Source organism: Triticum dicoccoides, chromosome 4A (assembly GCF_002162155.2).
Source record: "Triticum dicoccoides isolate Atlit2015 ecotype Zavitan chromosome 4A, WEW_v2.0, whole genome shotgun sequence".
NCBI lineage: Eukaryota > Viridiplantae > Streptophyta > Magnoliopsida > Poales > Poaceae > Triticum > Triticum dicoccoides.
The window spans coordinates 302,519,494-302,528,639 of NC_041386.1; positions in this window are offsets into that span (position 1 = coordinate 302,519,494).

A 9,146-nucleotide genomic window follows, 5' to 3' on the forward strand; every position below is an offset into this window, starting at 1 on the left:
CGAGTTAATATAATTTTTAAGAGTTATCGCCGACATGGTACGTTAAAATTTCGGTTGAAAACCTGGTTGCTACTTAAGCTTATTTATGTAAACAAGAGTAAAAGAGTTTGTAGAAGTTTTTCTTTTTCACTTTCAGTTTATCAACTGAATTGCTTGAGGACAAGCAAAGGTTTAAGCTTGGGGGAGTTGATACGTCTGCGTTGTATGTACATTTCCTAACGCTTTTCCTCTTGTTTTGGATTCTACTTTGCATGATTTGAATGAAACTAACCCAGACTGACGTTGTTTTCAGCAGAACTACCATGGTGTTGTTTTTGTGCAGAAATAAAAGTTCTCAGATTGGAACGGAACTTTGCGAGGATTTTTATACAATAAATAAGAATTTCCAGAACCAAGAACCACCGGAGGGGGCACCTGAGTGGGCATAACCCACCAAGGCGCCCCCTCCAGGCGCGCCCAGGTGGGTTGTCCCCACATGGTGGCCCAGTAGAACTCACCCTAATACTATAAAAGCACATATTTGGAGAAACAATCGGGGAGAAAGAAGTATCGCATTTCACGAGACAGAGCCGCCGCCACCTCCTATTTTTCATCGGGAGGCCAGATCTAGAGTCCATTTGGGGCTTCGGAGAGGGGGATCTTCGATATTCGTCATCACCAACCCATCTCCATCACCAATTCGATGAAGCTCCCCACCAGGAGTGAGTAATTCCTTTGTAGGCTCGCTGGTCGGTGAGGAGTTGGATGAGATTCATCATGTAATCGAGTTAGTTTTGTTAGGGCTTGATCCCAAGTATCCATTATGTTTTGGGATTGGTGTTGCTCTCACTGTTACCATTACTATTTTTGTTGCTACTACTATCAAAACTATCATACTACTTTGCTACTAATCACTTGGATGCAGATAATTAATCTCCAGGTGTGGTTTAATTTACAACTCAGCTGCTACTACTTGCAAATATTCTTTGGCTCCCCTTGTGTCGAATCAATAAATTTGGGTTGAATACTCTACCCTCGAAAACTGTTGTGATCCCCTATACTTGTGAGTTATCGTGAAGTAGCGCAAGAACAACCCCGACGTGATGATGATGTGCTACTTGAGGAGAACCATCTCTGGGCTGCTACGCGTGCAGCACGCTACCAGCAAGCACTGCGTCGCTATCACAGTCGCGGGATTCATGCCTGGGGCTTTGAGGAAGGTGACCTTTTCCATAGGCGTGTTCAGTTCGCCAAGGGTACAAATAAGTTGACACCAAAGTGGGAAGGCCCTTACCAGGTAGTACGAGTCACCAGACCCGGCGCAGTCCATTTGGAGACCGGAGATGGCATTAAGTTGCCAAACTCATGGAATATTGAGAATCTCTGTAAGTTCTACCCATAAGGCGCGGCTGTCGGGCCCTGCTCGACAGCCACCCTTTTGTACAACCCTTGCCGAAGTTGCATGTAACCCTTTGTATAAAGCCAGGCGCAGACCTTGAGCAACAGATAAATAAAGAAAGCGCTAGGGGCCCCAAGGAAGATTGCATGCATGCATAAGCATATCATGAGGATAGCATGTTCATGTAGATAAGATCACATGTAGCTCTGTTTTCATCTGCACTAAGATTGCAGGATTCATTCCGCGGACTCGATCCTGAAGAAAAGGAATTAAGAAAAGCCTACATGACAGTCCCCAACAACCCAAATAGATAAGTTCTTTCTTATACATACGTGTTCGGTGGAGTGAAACTTGTGGATATGAAAACCTCGCCACCTTCGAAACATAGGTGTTACCATCCTTTGACTCAAACGTTGCTTTGGTTAGGGCGGTTGAAGTGGCCTTTGGAGGAAAAGGTTCGGCAGGGGGGCGGGTCCCTTGTTGTAGTCCGACAGAATAACCTGCCGGGGAAAACTTGTTTACTTGAATGTATAGAGGCATTTCACCTCAGCATGGATTTGATACATGCACAAGTACCCGACAAGCCTTTTATTTTTCATCAATATGCTGATAAGCAAGTACAGAAGTTACAAAACACAAATATGGATAAAGGAGATTACATAACTTAGACTAAAGTTTGGCAGATGCCTACATATTTTATAATGAAAAAAAGATAAGTGCCCCGTGATGCCTTTGATCTGTCCCTCTTGTAAGGGCATATTTCTCCCTCTGTGGTTTTGGTGATTGATGACAATGCATTTGGTGACTAATCATGTGCATTGAGCATTTCAGATATCTCATGTCTAGGCACAAGACGATTCGGTGCCCCTCGGAGCCTATCGAAGACGGTGTTTCTCTACGTTTCTTTTCGGTGGATTTGAGTCATAGGAAAGCAATACTATTAAGAGGGGGTCCTCTTCGGAAAGGTTAGGGTGGAATCAACATGTACACATATGTTCCTTTGCACCACCTTTCCTTCGCTTCATTGGAGCAACGGTCGTTTTCCCTTGTCTATGCGAAGATGAAGGCCTCGAAGTGCTATAGTTTCTGTGGCGTGGTCCATGGTAGTACCACCTAGGGTAGTGATAGTAACGCGTTGTGCGGTAGTACCGCTCCTCACCCACAATAGTACTGTGGCCTCTAGCCCAGAACGCTGGCACGCACGGAAGTAGGTGCAGAAGTAATTTTTACATCCGCGCTCTATGCGGTAGTACCGCTCCCTGCGGGCGGTAGTACCGTGCCAGATTTTCGAACAGACCAAAACTCAGCAAAAGTAGCCACAGATGTAATTTTATTAGTCTGTTCCTTCCCAACCCAGTTGAACCCTGCCTTGCAGTAGTACCGCAATAGCGCGTGGTAGTACCGCTTCGGCGGTTCTACCGCTCATTGCTATATGCAACAGGGCGTCGTCTGGTCTCTGCCGCGCAAGCGGTAGTACTGCACCATCTAGCGGTAGTAGCACATGCCCTTGTGGTACTACCGCGTGTCTGTGCGGTAGTACCGCATGTCGCGGGCTCAATAAGTGGGTAACGGTTTGATCTTTCCCCTCACTATATAAAAGTGGTCTTCTTCCCCAGGTTGACTACCTATTCCCTCCCCATGCTCCATTATTGCTCTAAGCTCCATTTTCGCCTGATCTCTCTCCCTAGCCAATCAAACTTGTTGATTTTCTAGGTATTGGTTGAGAAGGCCCCGATCTACACTTCCACCAAGAGAAATTTAATTCCCCCCACTAATACCTTGCGGATCTTGTTACTCTTGGGTGTTTGAGCACACTAGATGGTTGAGGTCACTGCGGAGCCATATTCCATTATGATGAAGCTCTGTGGTGTTGTTGGGAGCCTCTGATTAAGTTGTGGAGATTGCCCCAACCTTGTTTGTAAAGGTTCGGTCGCCGCCTCCAAGGGCACCAATAGTGGAATCATGACATCTCGCATTGTGTGAGGGCGCAAGGAGAATACGGTGGCCCTAGTGGCTTCTTGGGGAGCATTGTGCCTCCACACCGCTCCAACGGAGACGTACTTCCTCTCAAAGGGAAGGAACTTTGGTAACACACCCTCATCTCCACAGGCTCCACTCTTGGTTATCTCTTACCTTTACTTGCACAACCTTATATTGTGTTGTATCCCTTGCTTGCTTGTGTGCTCATTCTTGTTGCATCATATAGGTTGCTCACCTAGTTGCATATCTAGACAAACCTACATTGATGCAAAGTTTAATTTGGTAAAGAAAAGCTAAAAATTGTTAGTGTCCTATTCATCCCCCTCTAGTCAACTATATCGATCCTTTCAATTGGTACCAGAGCCTCGTCTCTTTATTAAGGACTTTGCCATCTTAAGAATTTGGTTGACACCGTAGATAGTGGGGAGGAGAACTCTGGTGTGAATCTGTACTCGTCTATGGCCGATGGGGGATCCTCGGTCCCTCTTGAGGAGTTCAATGCGGCTTTGGACACATTGAAAACCTCCATGACGACCGAGGTCAAAGGCATGTTTAAGGATTTTCTTGATGGTCTTAAATTATCCACCGCACCGTTGGAAGCGGTCGATCCCGCTAACAAGGTGATGGATGGTGACTCTGACAAGGGGGGATCTACTAGTGATAAAGTTCCTTTGACTAGTGGTATAAGTGGAAACGACATCTTTGCCCATGTTGAACCACCCCCTACTTATGGAAGACCGGTTCCCTCCACACATTTGAATCATGTTGGTCCTCCTCCTAAGTTTGTGAAAAATGAGGATTTTGCCTCTTGGGTCTATGACTTTAGACGTCATTTAAATCATAGTTCTACTAATCTTTGGAGAATTCTTGAGCAAGGTTTCTACCCGCATGACCCAAGGAACTTCACTTCTAGAGAAGCCGCGGATCATCAATACAAATTGTCTGCTCTCTTCATTCTCCAAGATGCAATTCCACCCAAAGATATTGTGTATCTCCAACCGTTCGCCATGGCCAAGGAAGCATGTCAACATGTTGTTCCCATTTACAAGGGAAGCGCAAGCATTCAACGCTCCAACTATGAAGTGGTGCAATATGAAGCCGATGAGTTTGCAATGAATGAAGATGAAGAACCTCGTGAGCTTTACAAGATATTAACCACTCGCGCGGTCTCACTCCGAGATCATGGGAGCAAGGATACAGATGACAATTGGATCAAGTGCAAGTTTCTCAAGGCCATGATGCCTTACCATAAGGCCATGTCCTCTGTCATCTGTCAAAGGCCGTACTTTCACGCCTTGTCCTCAAGTGAATTGTTGGATTAGTTTGTTGCGATGAGGCTCTTGGATAAGACTGCCGACAATGCGGTGTTGAGTTCGCAATGAGTAAAGAATCCCAACCTTGCTTTGAAGGCCATGGCTAGTGTGGAAGAAGAGGGTGAAGAGGAAGAAGAGGAGTGTTTCCCCAAAGATACCAAGTATGCTTATCATGAGCACATGGCTCTTGCTTCATGGCAATTTTGGATCAAGAAGAACTCAAGGCCCAACTTCAACAAGAACAACTCAAGTGGCGCCAAGGTCAACCAACATGTGAGGACATGCTATAATTGTGGCAATGTGAGCCACTTTGTTGCAGAGTGCCCATACGAGAAGAGGGAAGACAATGGTGGCAAGCTTATATGAAAAGACAAGGCCAAGTCTTTCCCCAACAAGAACAACTTCACCAAGAAGACTCCTCCCAAGGAGTTGGTGGCATGATACGTCTCCAACATATCTATAATTTTTTGATTGTTCCATGCTATTATATTATCTGTTTTGGATGTTTAATGGGCTTTAATATACCTTTTTATATTATTTTTGGGACTAACCTACTAACCAAAGGGCTAGTGCAAATTGTTGTTTTCTTGCCTATTTTAGTGTTTCACAGAAAAGGAATATCAAACGGAATCCAAACGGAATGAAACCTTCAGGAGAGTTATTTTTGGAACAAACGCAATCCAGGAGACTTGGACTAGACGTGACGGAAGAAACGAGGCGACCACGAGGTAGGAGGGCGTGCCCAGGGGGGTAGGCGCGCCCCCACCCTCGTGGGCCCCTCGTGGCTCCGCTGACCTACTTCTTTCTCCTATATATACTCATATACCCCTAAAACATCCGAGAGCACCACAAAACCCTATTTCCACCGCCGCAACCTTCTGTACTCGTGAGATCCCATCTTGGGGCCGTTTCTGGTGCTCCACCGGAGGGGGAATCGATCACGGAGGGCTTCTACATCCACACCATAGCCTCTCCGATGACATGTGAGTAGTTTACCACAGACCATCGGGTCCATAGTTATTAGCTAGATGGCTTATTCTCTCTCTTTGTATCTCAGGACAAAGTTATCCTCGATTCTCTTGGAGATCTATTCAATGTATTTCTTTTTGCGGTGTGTTTGTCGAGATCCGATGAATTGTGGGTTTATGATCAAGATTATCTATGAACAATATTTGATTCTTCTCTGAATTCTTTTATGCATGATTTAATATCTTTGCAAGTCTCTTCGAATTATTTGTTTGGCTTGGCCTACTAGATTAATCTTTCTTGCAATGGGAGAAGTGCTTAGCTTTGGGTTCAATCTTGCGGTGTCCTTCCCAGTGACAGCAGGGGCAGCAAGGCATGTATTGTATTGTTTCCATCGAGGATAAAAAGATGGGGTTTATATCATATTGCTTGAGTTTATCCCTCTACACGATGTTATCTTGCCTAATGCGTTACTCTATTCTTATGAACTTAATACTCTAGATGCATGCTGGATAGCGGTCGATGTGTGGAGTAATAGTAGTAGATGCAGAATCATTTCGGTCTACTTGTCCTGGACGTGATGCCTATATACATGACCATGCCTAGATATTCTCAGAATTATGCGCTTTTCTATCAATTGCTTGACAGTAATTTTTTCACCCACCGTAGTATTTGCTATCTTGAGAGAAGCCACTAGTGAAACCTATGGCCCCCGGGTCTATCTTCCATCATATTATTTTCCTATCCACTTACTATTTCTATCGTTGTTTATTTTGCAATCTTTATTTTCCAATCTATACAATAAAAATAACAAAAATATTTATCTTATTATCTCTATCAGATGTCACTTTCGTAAGTGATCGTGAAGGAATTGACAACCCCTTTATCGCATTGGTTGCGAGGTTCTTGTTTGTTTGTGCAGGTACAAGGAACTTGCGTGTTACCTCCTACTGGATTGATACCTTGGTTCTCAAAAACTAAGCGAAATACTTATGCTACTTTGTTGCATCACCCTTTCATCTTCAAGGGAAAACCAACGCATGCTCAAGAGGTAACAAGAAGGACTTCTAGCACCGTTGCCGGGGAGGTTGCACCAAGTCAAGTGAAGATTTGATCTCTCGTCAACATGCCATTTCTAGCACCGTTGCCGGGGAGATCTACGCACAAGTCAAGACATACCAAGTACCCATCACAAACTCTTATCCCTCGCATTACATTATTTGCCATTTCCCTCTTGTTTTCCTCTCCCCCACTTCACCCTTGCCGTTTTAATCGCCCTCTTTTTCATTCGCCTATGTACCATTCGCTCTTCTTCTTGCTTTTTGTGTGCCCGCTCTTTGTGCAAATTGCTGCCATCATATCTGAAATTGGGGAGGTTATCGTTGATAAGGATAGTGGTAATAACATGGAAAACGTTGATGCTTTTGATTATCCTCATGAAGAACCTACTATTAAAATTAAAATTAGAGATCATGAATGCTATGCTTTATGTGATTTGGGTGCTAGTGTTTCCACGATTCCAAAAACTTTGTGTGATGTGTTAGGTTTCCATGAATTTGATGATTGTTCTTTAAATTTTCATCTTACGGATTCCACTATTAAGAAACCTATGGGAAGGATTAATGATGTTCTTATTGTTGCAAATAGGAATTATGTGCCCATAGATTTCATTGATATAGATTGCAATCCTACATGTCCTATTATTCCTGGTAGACCTTTCCTTAAAACGATTAGTGCAATTATTGATATGAAAGAAGGAAATATTAGATTCCAATTTCTGTTAAGGAAAGGAATGGAACATTTTCCTAGAAAGAAAAATTAAATTACCTTATGAATCTACTATGGAAGCCACTTATGGATTGCATACCAAAGACAACAATACCTAGATCTATTCTTGTTTTTATGCCTAGCTAGGGGCGTTAAATGACAGCGCTTGTCGGGAGGCAACCCAATTTTATTTTATTTTCTTGTTTTTTGTTCCTGTTTAGTAATAAATAATTCATCTATCTTCTGTTTCGATGTGGTTTTATGTTTTTAATTAGTGTTTGTGCCAAGTAGAACCTTTGGGAAGACTTGTGGGAAGTCTTTGCGATCTTGCTGTAAAAAACAGAAACTTTAGCGCTCACGAGATTTGCTGCCAGTTTTTACTGGCGATTGAGATTAGGTTGATTCTTTCTGCAGATGATTAATAGACAAATTCCTCACGGCCAAAAATTTATTTCAGAATTTTTTGGGTTGCATAAGTATTCGAAACCTACAGATTACTACAGACTCTTCTATATTTGACAGATTCTGTTTTTTGTGTGTTGTTTGCTTATTTTGATGAATCTATGGCTAGTATAGGGGGATATGAACCATAGAAAAGTTGGAATACAGTAGGTTTAACACCAATATAAATAAATAATGAGTTCATTACAGTACCTTGAAGTGGCGGTTTGTTTTCTTAAACTAACGAAGCTCATGAGATTTTCTGTTGAGTTTTGTGTTGTGAAGTTTTCAAGTTTTGGGTAAAGATTTCATGGATTTTGGAATAAGGAGTGGAAAGAGCCTAAGATTGGGGATGCCCAAGGCACCCCAAGGTAAAATTCAAGGACAACCAAAATACTAAGCTTAGGGATGCCCCGGAAGGCATCCCCTCTTTCGTCTTGATCCATCGACAACTTTACTTGAGGCTATATTTTTATTCACCACATGATATGTGTTTTGCTTGGAGCGTCTTGTATGATTTGAGTCTTTGCTTTATTTAAATGACAAGGGGTGTTGAAAATATTTGAATTTCATTTGGAAAATATCTCCAATTCTGTAACGTTTGCAACTCAATGATTTTCATGAGAGGAGATAAAATGACTTCTTCAAATTATATGAAATATGAGTTGGGAGTTTCAAAAAATTAAATTCAAAGTTCTTTTGAATTTATTTTCAATTTGGAGTTATTTGAGTTTTATTCAAATTACTTTTCTCCAAAAATAAAATATATGGAAATTAGGGTAACATGATTCCCTACAACAGAAAATTGGAGAAAAATTAATTTGAAATCATTTTGGTATTTTTAAAATGATTTTTATTGGATTTTATTAGACCAGTAGCACTCTTTGATTTATCTGAATTTGTGTGGATTTTATTTGAAGTTATAAAAATGTTCATGTCGTAGAGAATCTTTTTCTGAAAATTTTGATATATTATATGCCTATATAATATTTTATTTATTTTGCTTTTATTATTTTATTTGTCTGAAAAATGTTTTTTTTAAATCCCGACTGGGCCGGCCCAGCCAACCGGGCCAGGCCGCAGCCCAGCGCCCCGCCGCCTCCGCCTCCGTCTTCGAGCGGGACTCCGCTCGGAGCACCGCCGCGCCATCGTGGGAGCTCGGGACTCCTCCCGAGGTTCGTCTCCCCCCTATTTAAGCCGCACCCGGGCCCCCCTGGACCCCGATCCGCCGCCGCCACAGATCGCCACCGCCGCCGCAGCCCTGCAGCTCCGCCTCCCCGCCCCGCGACCCGCCGCCGCCT